This window comes from Diadema setosum, chromosome 3, assembly GCF_964275005.1.
Source record: "Diadema setosum chromosome 3, eeDiaSeto1, whole genome shotgun sequence".
NCBI classification, from domain to species: Eukaryota; Metazoa; Echinodermata; class Echinoidea; order Diadematoida; family Diadematidae; genus Diadema; species Diadema setosum.
In genome coordinates this window covers 37,501,805-37,516,918 of record NC_092687.1, presented here as the reverse complement: position 1 = coordinate 37,516,918, position 15,114 = coordinate 37,501,805, and positions in this window count along the sequence as shown.

Sequence of the window (15,114 nt, the reverse complement as noted above, 5' to 3'; positions counted from 1 at the left end):
GAATATAGTACACTTAACTGTTATACCGAGGACCTACTCAAATGTGAGGCCATAATAAATCACAGTAATGTACACCCAGGTGATGTCTTGCTGGATTCAGTTCATATGGGTACAAAAAAAATAAAATAAAATAAATCACAGCTTAGCATTGCCATTGTTGGCTGACAGTTTACAGTGCGCAGACCAGGCAAAGTATTGCTAACCTTGGTCCATGTAGTCTAGTACAGTAGTAGAGAATCATGTATGTAAGACAGCTGAAAATAAATCATACATGCAGCTCAGCATTGTTGACCGTCTCTACGTCCATGCAACAGCTAACTTAGACTGCCTATACCTTACAGGCAGGAGGTACAAAAATTTGTAGACCCGGTTAAGTCCATAAACAGCTAAGTAGACCAAGCAAATGAAGTATTGTTGGATGAAGTCCAGAATGTAAAGCGAATCCTTGCGGCGGATGATGTATCACAAGTTCCAGGTCCCGAGGAAGTCGATTGACTCGCTGCCCTTACGTGGTTAGAAAACGAAACTGGTTCTGGGAGATCAACTTCATATTCCAACCACTGCCACTAGTTGAACTTACTGTATTGGAGACATCTGTGTCAATATCCGCTACACGAAGGTCATCCTTATCGAGGGTCTTCATTTTCTCGTTGAAGAAAGAAATATTCTCACCGGTCCACAAAATCACGATGACAAAATACTAAATGTAGGTCACGCCAACGTAATCAGCGGGATACAAAAGCAGCGCAAAGCGTAGACAGAAAGATCCGTCTGTCCGAAGGACTCTTTTATATTTTGCCATAACGCTGTCTTCCGTATACAGAGGAGATCCGTGAAGCCAGACGCAGTCCCCGCGGAACATTCCCCGACGGACAGATACAGACCGATCTTTCGGTCAACGCATCGCGCTGAATGCTGCGGCAGCATGCACGCCGAAGCTCCTTGATAGTAATGATACACGTTAATATGCAGGTACAGCCTCACACACGTGTGCATCGTATCACACCACACTGCAAGCTACAGTATAGTAGCTACAAGTTGATCGACACGCACGTTTCACATTCACGCATGAAACATGCAACATCGCACAGCTGCCCGCTGACAAAATGCACTCATCACCATTCACACACGGTGAGATATGGTGGCTGCAAAAAAAAAAGAAAGAAAGAAAGAAAAAGAGGAAAATCACGGAAATTTTCCCGACTGTGTATTTTCTCCCCAGAATTTCAAAATCCGCGGAAATCCGCGCATCCGCGGAGAAATCTCATGCCTGGATATTCTCATCATTTATGTCAATGCATTATTGGACCATGCAATCAAAAAAAAAAAAAAAAATGTATTACCTCCTTGCATATTAAAAGATGACAGGGTAATATCTGAGTAGATAATACACCATTTTTAATAATATATCATAGAAAAAACAACAACAGAGAAAGAAACAGACCCCTGGCACACAACAAATAAATTTAGGTCTGGAGAAGTCTGCAGACTGCATCAGCATTTTGCCCATTTCCTTGTTGCCCCTAGCAACCCCTGATGCCATGGGTCGCCTGGTTTCACTGCCCTTTTAAGGAGAAGAGTATGCGTGTGTCAGTTGCTGGGTTTTGCTCCCCGCAAAAATATGCCAGTTTTGAAACAAACAAGCAAAACTGGTTTACAGATTACACACCATCCTGCACTCTTGTTTCCATAGCAGCAGCCATCGGTATGCTGTAAAAATGTCATCCTGAACAAAACAGATGTTTTTATCTCTACTGCCGTTTCATCTTCCTTCTTTTTCTCCCTTACTTTTCACCCAATGAGAATTTTCCATGATGTAAAAATTTTTTCATATATTTATGTATCAAATTACAAGTATTAACAAGTATGTGAAGTTTAAATGAAAAATGTGTGAGGTCACATTCCTCTTCTTATACGCTCAGATTACAAACATTGCATGCAACTTTGACTGAGCCATGACTATTCTTGGAATTGAATATCATTCCTAATGAAATTTTTCTTCCTTATTTCCTAGAGTTGATGAAACTGTCACTGTTCAGTTTTGTTCATTTTCTTTTCTTTCTCGCTGATGTTCTATTTATCAGGGAGAACTTAAGCGGAGTGGTTTTGTGGTACACTGCAAGAAGTTCACTAACTTGAGGGTCTACTTCAACAAACATACATTGTATTACGTGACCAACTAACTCCAGCCTAGATGTCCAGGGTATTGGAAATACCACACTCAACACTCCAACAAGTGGAACATGATACAGCTTTTGAACGTAGCTGGAAAACGCCTACCAATCAACAGCAAAAGGACGCATGTGAAAGATTACTGAAATCTCAATGCACTGGACTCCAGGTCATATGTTCAACTTGGAATGAAGAGTTTTGCACCGAATGGGTCATTACACTGAGGAGCGTTTCAAAAATGCCACAACACAAGCATGGATTTTGTTGACATAAATAACATGAAATGCATTTTTAATTTCAAAGTATAATTCATGACATTATTGTAATTTTGCTTAATTTTTTTTTTTTTTTTTTTTTTGCCCAGCTACACCTTGTAGAACAGACTCTCTTTTTATGGCTTGCATCCCTGCCTCTTTGTAAATGGCATAAATTCACAGCTTTGGAATGTTTGGCATTCAAACAAGCTTTGAAAAATCCCTGACTTCACAAAGATAGGGTCCTTACAAAGACTTGAATAACACTTCAAGATTACAGTCGGCAATTGATGGATTGTGGAAAGCCAACCTACAATGTACTTGTGCGCATGATTCCCAAACTCTATCATCCTATCAACACAGATCAGTAGGATTTTGAAATCAAACAAATTATGTCATACTCATAGCATAGAAAAGAAAAAAGAAATGATACATTTTAAGATGTGTACATTGTTTAGTTTTTACACGATACCACAGGTTAACTAACAAATCTGTGAACTATTATTGTAAGAAATCTGTGATCAGGGGGGCGTTTCATCAACGAGTTCGTCGGAGGTTTTCACCGACGAATTTGCTATCAGCCAATCAGACGCAAGGATTTACGCTGACAACTGTTAAAAGCTAATGAAATCCTTGGTCTGATTGGCTGATAGCAAATTTGTCGGTGAAATCTCCGACGAACTCGTTGATGAAACGCCCTCCAGGGGGGTGTTTCATCAACGCTTGTCAGCGCCGACAACTGTCGCCGCTGACCAATTTCAGCAAAATCCTTGGTTTTGACTGGCTGAGATGCTCTGGTCACTGACTGTTACTATGGTGATTCAAGTTGTCAGCGCCGACAAACGTTGATGAAACACCCCCCTGGAGTGACTTCTTACTACATTTCCAATACCTTGTACACTGTCACACTATAATTCTTAGTCTGACTAAAAAGTTTTAGGAAGCCCTTTGTGTTCTATTGTTGATAAAAAGCTGATAAAAGATGGAATCTACTTTCTTTAACATGCGTGTCAGTATGTGCCATAATGCACTGTATGTCTCCAACCAATACATTTCATTATTTATTCAAATTCGATGAAATACTTTAATGCACAAATGTCATTGACTGCAAATCACAACAAGGATCCTTGCACGAGGATTCACTGGATTGCATAAAATACTGTAATCTACTTTATACTGACATACAGCTGTAGCAAACAAAATTCATGCAACTGGATTCCAACAATCCAGATAATTTTCATTACTTAAGAAGGTACAGATGGATCAAATATTCACTTGTTTATCAGTCCAGGGAGGAAAAATATCCATAAATTTGAATAAAGTAGTAAAACAGCTTTAAGACTGCAAGATATGTGGAGAGTTTGAGGCTGCTAAACTCCACAGCGTGTTTTGGTATATTTAACCCAGTTACAGAAACTATTCATGTTGACAACTCTACATTCTGCAGTACTGTACATGTAGGCAAATTGAGAAGGCAGTGGTTTTGGCCACAATTACTATTCATGATATGCAACATTTGCTGCTAGAGGAGGACTCTTAAACTGCAGGCATTGGATTGACAGTCTGTGGTGCGCCATGTTTTCTACTGAGCCCCTAAAGCTACATGTATAGCTATCAAACTAGGGGCAGCTGAAGGCACTGAAAAGAGTTTCACATGATCTCTTTTGAAAGTGATTTTCCCGTCATATCACTGACATGGACATGTCAGTTCATGGATAATCAAAAGATGACCATCCACATATATATAATATACATACAGTATCACATCACACAATCTTTGCATTGAGTTCATACTACCCTGACTACTGTGCTACATACAAATGTACAGATCTGCCATTTTCATTACCCCTACCAGTTTCAATCATTATCATTTTAGTCTTCATTATCTACGAGTACACCTGCGATGTAATACACAATAACTGCTACCAGAAATATAGTTTTGTTTTTAATACAGCGTTGTATGCTTTGTTTCTTTACCTACAAACTGTGGAAGTTCCATCTCTACAATTCATACTAGTGTTCAAGCTGAATATTTTAGTTAGCACTTTGAGATGAAAAGCAGCTAAACTCTCAGCTTGCTTGCTAGCCCCCGGGCTACTAGATCTCACTGTGAGGCAAGAATACGATGTACTGTTTATGCCGAATATTTCATGAGGTTTTTATTTTCGCGAATTTCGCGAGTCAGGTGCTATTCGCGAAATTAAAGACACGCAAAAATATTGATTCTGATCCCAATGTGGATGTGACATAGGCATGTACATTTCTCCGTTCATTACAAGACTCCAAGATCGCGGATTTAACCACTCGCGGAATCGTCGGAAATTCCCAATTCGCGAAAATTTAGACTCGCGAAATATATGGCGTATACAGTATGCAGGAATCAGCATTCGCCTGTTGTAGAGAGCACAGGGCAAATTTTGTACTCTTTTTTTTTTTTCTGTTTGCCCATGTGAGTAAGTGTGGGTGAAATATTGGGTGTGTGTGTTCATGATGACCCCGCTAGTGTTCAGAATCTGGATCATCCTTGAAAAATGCAAAAGGCGATGATACTGTTTTAAATAGGTGTTAACTCACACTGAAACAAAACTGTGCAAACCACACACAAAACATTAAACTTACATTGAATGTAATTTGGTGTCAGAGGAGTTTGTGGTATTCTTTTTAGAGTGTTTGTCACATACATTTGTATACTCATCAGGGCTGATTAAAAATGTTGGTCCTTCAGAGAAACCTTGCCCAAACCTTTATCTGTATTTCACATGACGATCAAGTTTCCCAATGCTGTTGAAAACTTGTTTTAAAATTACGGTTATCGTTTCCTGTTTCCTGTTGGTTTGCAGTGACAATGACACAAGTTACAGAGATTTTGTTGTGTGGGTCATACATACATTATGTATCTTTCTGGGAAGAGCATTGCCTAAAACTCTGGCCTGTCTTGCAAGAGTGGCCATTCAGGCAAATAGCCCTAATACACAGCCACAATCCTGTACCATTCATTTTAACTTGCCCGACAGTGATTGTTCATAGCCTTGGGCAACTAGGCAATTACAACTTTACTTGCACAAGTCAATTCCATAATACCATGTACCAAGTATACAATCGATCGGAACAGGAAGCCACATCTACAGCTGTAAGCATGTATACCCTACAAGTTGGATGGGAAAAACATACAGCGTTACACCACCTCTATTTACACCTCCATGAATGGTTCTATAGATCCTGTGGTATATCAAAATTGTTATGTATCCTGTAGACATCTACAGTAGCTATGACAATCAACATGAATGTTGAACGAGGTGAGATCATATTTTCATTGTGTTTGACTCAATTTGTTGAACACAGAAAGTGACAGCATCAAATCTATAGCCCAACCACACCTTGATCTCAAAATATACCCACTGTACAAAACAAAGCAACATGTGGACTACATAATGCAGATCTCTGCTAGCACAGGCCAAAGAGATAAATGAAGTACACTGTATTCAACTCATTTCAGCGTGTCCCGCCAAGCCAATCGACCCACAGAGCTATTCAAGGACAAGATTGCCACTTTGTGATTATGGCTTTGAGCTTTTAGTTTCACATCCACTCCATCCAAAACTCTACTCTTCACAAGATCCACACGGCGCATACTGGATGACTCGTGTGAATGGCATCTGCCTAGCTGGCCTGGATGCTTGGTTATTGTAAATGACTGTTCACAAGAGTGGTTTGCAGTACCACACGTATTAAATGCAACAGGTAACCCAGAACAGAAGTATTGGCCATCATTATCAATGTCTATTGAACTCCTACGTACTATAGTACTGACTACCCGTTGAGGACGGGCTGATTTTGCTATAAACATGCATTTCCCATAGACCCTTGCCTGAGTATACTCGGGAGTAGTCTTCAACGAGTTAAGATCTAATGGCTTCATCTTTAAAAGCATTACTGCTCTTTTGCTTTCCACATGACCACCGCCACAGGTGATTCTCCACTGTGTATAAAGTCTACAGCAATGAAAATGGGGTGAGTGTCTATCATGCAACATGTCTGTGCTCTGGTGCGAGACAAGGGGTGCGCAAAATGCTGCAGCAGCATGCACCGTTCGGATGAAGTGATCAGCAGGGGGGCCTTCATGTTTGGAGTGGTGACACAACATTTAAACTGCGACGATACTGATTTCAATTGATTTTAACCTAATGTATCATCAACACACTGTATACGCCATATATTTAGCGAGTCTAAATTTTTGCAAATCAGGACTTCTTGCCGATTTCACGAGTGATTAAATACCAAATCGTGGAGTGCAGTACTGTACAGTGAAATGCATACGTGTGCGTCACATTCATATCGGGATCAGTCGTTATTTTTTTTTTTTTGCGTGTCTTTAATTTCACGAATAGCACCTGACTCGCAAAATTCATGAAAATAAGAACCTTATGAAATATTTGGCATAGGCAGTATTACCACACATGTGTGTCTTTGCCATCCAGCCATGCAAGTGTGGTTGTAGCCATGGCCCAAGTCACTTGATACAACCAAGCCCGTCTAATATACTGTGTGCACATGTTACTGTAAAACGTGATATATTCGCGGCACGAAATTTTCACGAATTGGAGCCGACGGCCTTTTTCGCGTCAAGAAATTTTCGCGAATTGCCACTTGCGTTCAATGCATATAATGTAGATAAGAAATTTCGCGTGCATTTTAATTTCGTGAATCTTGGCGCTCGCGAAATTCGCGAAATTAAAATGCACGCGAACATTTCTCGTTTTACAGTAACCCATACACACACAAAAAGAGCGCTCTGCATACCGCCATGCCATATATGGAGATCATACAGATAACAGGCAGTGTCATCTGTATGAATACATCACACACCACTGGCTCACCTCGCAACACTAAAGCAATGAAAATAACCTCATTTTACCTTCTTCTTGTACATTCAAGACAACTTTATTTTCCTACAATATTATTTTCGCTTTACTCCATTCTTATTGTGTTTATTAGTTACAACTGATTGGTGGATTTCCAACTGATGTGGATTTCCATTTGATTAGGATCAATCGCAATGCAACAACACAATGTCTCTGGACTTCCGCTGCATGGCCTGTGGGCCGCCCTGGTTGCTGGCGTATCAGGCATAGACACCTTGTATGTCGCAATCAAAGAGTGTGCATGCGCCGCATACTACTATATACGAGAACAAGATTATGCACAGCGTACTGTACTGTACAGGGTACAAAAGGCAATGCTGTCATCAAGCTACTTCAGTGGGCCATTTTCTGCTGGTTCAGCTCTCAATGGTGGAATCAGAACACAACCCAAGGCCAGCACCTTTGGTTAGGAAGACTAAGATCTTCTTTGAGAAACCTTGTACAGTAAACATAGATTAGATGAACGTTTGTGAGAAAAAAAAGGAATAGAAAAGACAAAAATGAATTTGAAACAATTCAAAGAAAATTAAGTTGTCTCCAGTGAAACAAAAATCAGGTTATTGTCATCATTTCACACCCATGTACAGTAGCTGTATCCAGCAACTCACTCAGCTCGGACATCAGTGACCATAGTGACATGACCATGTCCATTGTTTGCAGCTAGTACTGTAAAAGTGGATATTTTTGCGTGACTAATTTTTCGCGCCTGGCCCGGTAAGAAGAGTTTTACATGTTTTTAATTCTGCGGAATCAAGACAGTGAGTACGGGAACATATGGCAAGCAAAAATATTTGCATGCTTTTATTTTCGTGATAATTTCTGGTTGCGCGAAATGCACGAAAATTTCAACACCACGATAATTTCCACTTTTACAGTACCCACACTCGTGTGGCTGGATGGTAAAGCTACATTGTAGTTTTTAACAGTACACGCATGCGTGTGATCTCCGTGATTGTATACACTGCCTTCTTGAAAACCTCATATAATCAATATTGTTGTCAGGTTGTGGCCTTTCCTTATGTCGAGTACATGAATGAGCAAACGATCAGTGATCAAACTTCCCAACTAACTTGTTAGATCTTTTATTTAATTAACTTTGTTATACTATAGATCTAGCTGCTCGTTAAAGTAGTCGTTGTACTTCAACTTGTATTATTGTAAACTTTATGGCGTAACGTTAGCCCTATTTAACGTTACAACTACTCGAGTCGAGTCAAAGTACCGTTAGTGCACCAGTTTTCAACAGGACCCAGATTTCGACACCCAGCAGATAATTCTTATAAAATTTTATACTCAATACAAACGTCTGACTTCAGCAATCAACCAAGTTATCAATCACATTTCTAGTCTTAACACCGTTTGTCACTTGTCATCATAATCCGACGGTAGAATATTTAGGAGAAAAGCAACACAGTGTCAGCAGAAATGTTAATGTCAGCCATTTTTAGGGGTTCAAAACAATATGACGCATTTTGTATACATCGCCGTAAAATTAAATTCACCCGTGCCGGTTATCTTGTTTTAGTATCAGTTTGTTTGCCAAATCTTGATGTTTGATTTCATAATCGTCTTTAGTAATTTCATGGCTGAATTCGTGATAAATGAGCAAACTTGTAGAAAGAGTTGGCTTTGAGAATGTGGCACCAGATTTCGACATTCCCATATCAAGACACATTATAGAGGAAACAACAAGTTCTTGCGCCGGTATGATTGCTAGTTTGCGTCCACAATGCAGTGTACGCGTACTGTACACGCCATGTGATTTCTGTGTGATGCGCGCTGTGATTGTGTCGAAAAATGATGCTGGGTGTCGAAATCTGATGCCAGCGACGGCGTGACGGAAATCGCTTAAAAATTAAACGTGAGTGCATTCAAATGGGAATTCGTTTAAGGCATATTATTATTGGCCTTTGTAGCTCAACTTCATATCGAAATTCCGAGGTAAAACGGCGCAGTATTGATGGTAAACAAGGAAATGTGCTAAAGTGTCGAAAACCGGTACCCTTACCATTGTACTGTAATTACCACGCACAGCAAAACACAAGAAGTTCCGTCCGTCCCACATCATCTTAGCTTTTTCTTCATAAACAGCTGTATTGAAAATTCATTATCAATGAAATAATATGTATTTTGTCAGTATTTTCATGAATGCATACAATCATATTGCATGGACTAAAAAGAGCTGCAAGCAGCATTTACGTGGCATGCATCGTACACAAGTGACACTGGATCGTAGTGACAGGTTTTTCTCTCGTAGACCCACATGTGTAATTCCATGTTATCCGTAGTGTCACATACGAGTCGCGCTGCCAACCTGGCGATAAACACACAACGATATGAACTTACCACCAACTACAACCAACTTGTATTCCGTCATTTTTACGTCTCTTCGCAGCCCTCCTCCGTCGTAATAGCACTTCTTTTCCGTGGAATGTCAGCAAGCACTTTGATTACCCTCCGTATATTCTCAAAATCGAAGAGAAAGTGAGCTATCATCGACTTATTGGCAAGGTCAAAGGTGTGTTTTTTTCACATGATTCATCAGATTGGTTGCAATAATGTCGTTTCGCAGACACGGTGTACATATGCCGAGATCAGCGATAACTACTACGCTTCGTTACGCGTGCGACGCCCTAAAATATCTAGAAAAGCTTGAGCTAAAAATAGCACCCAATGACAGAGTCGGTTACTGGGAATTTGTAGAGTACGATTAGATGTTTTGATATATTTGATATATTACAGTTACTTGGTACTAACCGACTTTTTAGTTTTAAAAATCAAAAAAATAAAAATTTTATTGAATTAATTTGTACTAATTGCTTTGTAGCCATTTAAATATTTGTTATTTCATATTGGATGATAACTGTTTTTTTCTTCTTTTTAAATAAGACTACGCACAAATTTGCGTGGGATTGTGAGTCCGTCGGAAGCTGGCGCTAGACTATCAAAGTACGAGTTAGACCGCACGCTCCTACTAGAAACTGTACTGGCCGGGGAGCCCAGGGCCCTGTCTTATAAAACTTGTGATAGAAATCAATCAATCACAAATCTCTTGAAAGCTGCAATCAATCGCAACCTGTGATCGATTGATTGTCAGTAGTTCTCCGTCTTAATTTTAGTCATAACTTTTTTATAAGATGGATTTGCATTCAATCGTAAAGTTACTAGTATTTGCGCTAAAAAAAAAAAAAAAAAAAAAAAAATGTCCTTCAGAAGGTTTATTCTTGCACAATTTCCACGCATAGGCCTAAAACCTTCTGGAGGACATAGCGCAAGTTATTGCTCAGGGTTAATCAGATGCATTTTCGTTGTTGTTTCTTGCGCTTCTAACAAAGGAAATGATTAGAGTCCTACTAACATTGTTCTTTTTGTTGTTTCTCTGTTAATTTCTTTGCAAAACCACAGTGGATTTGCAAGCTTAGGGGTCAAGATGAAGATTAATATCATAAACGGATGATTAACTACTCTTTTGCATGCCACACTAATTTCTTGTCCACTTAGGTAGGTCTATGTCTTTATTTTGTGCACATTTTGACTCACTGGCACCGCACAGGGCCGGTTGGCACCCAAGATTAGCACCGTAAGAGTTAACTCATTAAGAAGCAGCTGCTCGCTTAACCGACAACAACGCGATGAACGGTGATTCATGTTTGTTGGTATAGAAGACAGTGTAACGTGTGGACTATTATATTGTATGAAGCAAATGGCCAGTTACAAAGATTTTCTGGACTGCCAAATAGTTTGATTTCAATTTTGTTCGTTTCGTTTTTATTTTACTTCTTTCAAGCATTGATCCTTCTCGTCCAATCGTTGCACCTGCGTTCTATCAATCAGTGTCTCAAGCTGGAATTTGTTTACCTCTGCCAGATATTTCGCCAGGTAAACCACCAGGTCCCAGGTACATACACGGCTTTAGGCAAGCCATCCAACCGTTGAACCCGTCAGGATTTGTGACCTTTTGCAAAAGAAGTATGCATACAAATGAATACGTTATAATAAATTGACCGAGTTGCACACATTTTGAGCTCTGTCCCGTATGGAAGTCATTGATGTTTGTTGCAGCGGTAAACACATATTTTGTTATGATAAAGTATTTCTGCCAGATGAGATCAGTGGTCCAAACTGATAAGCTGGCTAATTAGTATGTATTCCGGTTTCAAAACGTGTGGATATTGGGTTCCGCTGAGGCCTAAGAATAATATATTAAGTTATTTTATCCACCTGTAAAATTATGATCAACGCATTTCAGAACTAGAATTCAGCGCGCAGGGCCTCGACCGGGCAAGCATGTTGTTGTCACAAATAACCGTCACAAGGTATGCATAATATATACATGGATCGAATAATGAATGGTGGCAAATTGTTCAGAACCCTTGAGGTGAGTGACCGTTTGTAGCTTCAACTTTAAATACAATGTTCAGCGACTTCGGATTTTTATTGATTTGTTCCAGCCTCACAAATTCAACTATGATTATAATAACTCGCGGTAATTTTCCCGATTACGTCGATGAAGGGCAATTTGTCAATCAGTTGCAATCGCGGTAATTTGTTCTATGCACGATGTTTACAATATACGGTGGTGCATGATAATGTAAAGCCCGGAGTTTTGCTTTTATAAAGTATTTAAATATTATGAATTCACATCTGTGGCCAAAGTTTTTCATGAGAGCTTCAGCAACAACCACTTCATGCACAAGGTTGAAGGGATGGTACAGTATTCATGGTATTGCTGGAGATGAGAATTGGGCTTTTAACTTTTTTTTTTTTGCGAGATACCAAGAAAACAATGAAATAGTACAGAGCATACCAATTTAAGAGGAATTAAAAGTTTATCAGTTGATGAAAATCGGGTTTGGAATGGCTGAAACATCCAAAAACAAAGTAAAACAAAGCAATCATAATAAAAGGTAGTGTTTTTTTTTTATTAAGATCGCTCTGTTTTGGACATCTCAGCCATTTCATGAACCAATTTTCATGATATTAATGTTGAATTCCCTGCATGCTCTTTTATATTCATCAGAGGTTTCTCATTATCTCACCAAAAAATGTTTGAAACCTAAAATTAGGTCTCAACCAAAACTATACGATCCCTTCAACATCAATAGACACGACTGCATGAATGATATCATGCATCTTAAACATTAAAGAACACAAAATTCAATAGAGTAATGGTAAACTGAAAAATCCACATACTGTCAGAGAAAACGGTATTGTTGTTCATATGACATCATGGAAGTCAGACAAGATGATTATAATTATTTGTTGTTTGTAATCCCATGTACGTGCACACAAATCTACAAATCTACAAAGCTAAATTAATTTCTTTTATTGTTTAATTGACAAAATCATATGTACTATAAGTCATTCTGTACTACTATTAATACTACTTGATACAAATCACAATACTATAGTATCATGTTACACATAAACAATTTATTTCATCCAGTATGAAGCCTGATTCATTCACTGGACGGAATTTATTTGCCGATAATATTTTTCTGCCGCAAAATGGAGGAACGACTGCTTTACAAAATATACTTAAAGCGAGTTGACAGTCATTAAACATACATGCAATGGGGACCAAAATGACTAGAAATGCGAGGTGACTTTAAAGTATAATCATGATTTATGCTCAATACATTAAAATCAATTCACACGAGAGCCATGGATATTATTTCAGTTCTGGTCAATGGTGATCCACAAGGTTTCCCCGAACCATAAACAAACGAATATGCCTTACAAAATACCCAAATGAAACAGACACAGACGCGGAATAATTATTGTACAACGTGTAATATTGTGTCAGACGGTGAATTGATGGCTCAATGTGTGTGTTTTGGCCCTGAAACATTCACGGGTTGAATACGACACGAAACTTGTTGTTGTTGTTGTTGTTGTTGTTGTTTTAGGGAACGCATTTCATCTTACACTATCTCCTTCTTTTCCTCTCCTACCTCTACTTTGTCATTTTTTCTTTCTTCTTTCTCTTATCCACCTAAATTGTCTTTCTCCTATTCATCTTCTCCTCTTTTCACGATTCGTTCCTCTTCTTTCCCCTTTTTGTTTTGTTTTTTCTCTTCCTCAGATTTTCCTTTAATTTTTCTTTTTTTTCCCGAGATGACCAATATTTAAAATATTGGACGGCAAGAGGGGGATTCCCCAAAGTTTTTTTTTTTTTTTTTTATAAACTGCACCGTGATTGGTTGAGATAATTTATACGAGATGACCCGAAATATGAAGTAAAAATGTCTGTGATTGGTCAATCACGAATTAACTAAAATATCGTTTTTCTAAAAATTTTTTGTTTATACAAACAAACTTCATATATTAATTAGTTAATATTGTTTTTCATACAATTTTTCAAAATATCACTTTCATAACAGGAAATTAAATTTAGGTTTGATGAAAACAAGTTGCATTTTTTATGCAGGCGACGATCGATCAGCTTAGCGCTACTGCTAGATACTAGTAGCCCGCGATATACATAAAGCCGGCCGCCGCTTGCATTTGCATACATGTTACGATATGTGTTAATTCGATCTTTCACGATCTACGGTAGATGTGACGTGAATTGTGTCTCAGATCTCGGATACAAGAATATGGTTGTTTTGGTCTAGTTCGACGTTGATCGAAGTTTCCTTTGGAATGTACATCAAAATACATAGATCACTGTTTTATCTGGGAATGAAGTGGATTAACTTGCACTGAAGAGTGTATCATACCCCATGTCAGGATCAAGTAGGCCTACAGTAGGAGACCATACAGCACTCAGAGACAGAAAGGGTAAGTGAAAATATTCTTTGCTAAAATCCTCTGTAGGATAATAATGATAATATTGGATGTCCTATTTTCGGTCAATACAAGGAAATATTGGACTCGCTAAGCAAAATATTTCCTTATATTAACCTCAAGGCAATCCAATATTATATAAATAATATTCACATAGCGCATTATCACATGAAATGCCTCTAAGCGCTTTTCTTTCTCCTCCGCCTTTTTCCTCTATATTACACCTTTTTTGTATAATTCTGCACACTGTCTGTGATGTCTGCGTGTTGGTCACCCTCACTGTTCCATTCAGTTTTGAGTACTATGTACTTGTCCAATGTGCCAATTCTTATTCAAACATCATTTGTGAAAATGGTAAGGCCCAAGGAGGTGTCTCAAATCAAAACAACATGATTTGAAATCACACAAAAGAGCAACTGCTATGACATATATATATGTATATATATATATATATACATATACACATGATGTATATATATATATATATATATATACTTGTGTGTGTGTGTATTTATGATATATATTTGTGATTAAAGCGGCTGAAAAGAGTGATTATCAAAAAGCATGTATCTGTGATGAGTATAATTTTCATACTCTTCGTAAACATTTGTTTGCTAACAAGTAGATTATCTCTCTTTATTTTGATGACCCTACTTAAAGGACAAGTCGACCTTCATAGACATGTGGATTGAGTAAATGCGGCTATATTAGTAGAACACATCAGTGAGAGTTTGAGGAAAATTGGACAACCCATTCAAAAGTTATGAATTTTTGAAGTTTCTGCTCAGTCACTGCTGGATGAGAAGACTATTACAGCTTGTGATGTCACATGTGTACGACATAAAGAAAACATTAAGAAAATTCAACATACTTTCACTTTTCTCGCTTAATAAAATAACGCTTGACTTGCCTCTTTCAGAAGGCAGGGGGAATGATATTATCCTTAACATACATCAGTGACAAGTCGAGGAAATGTG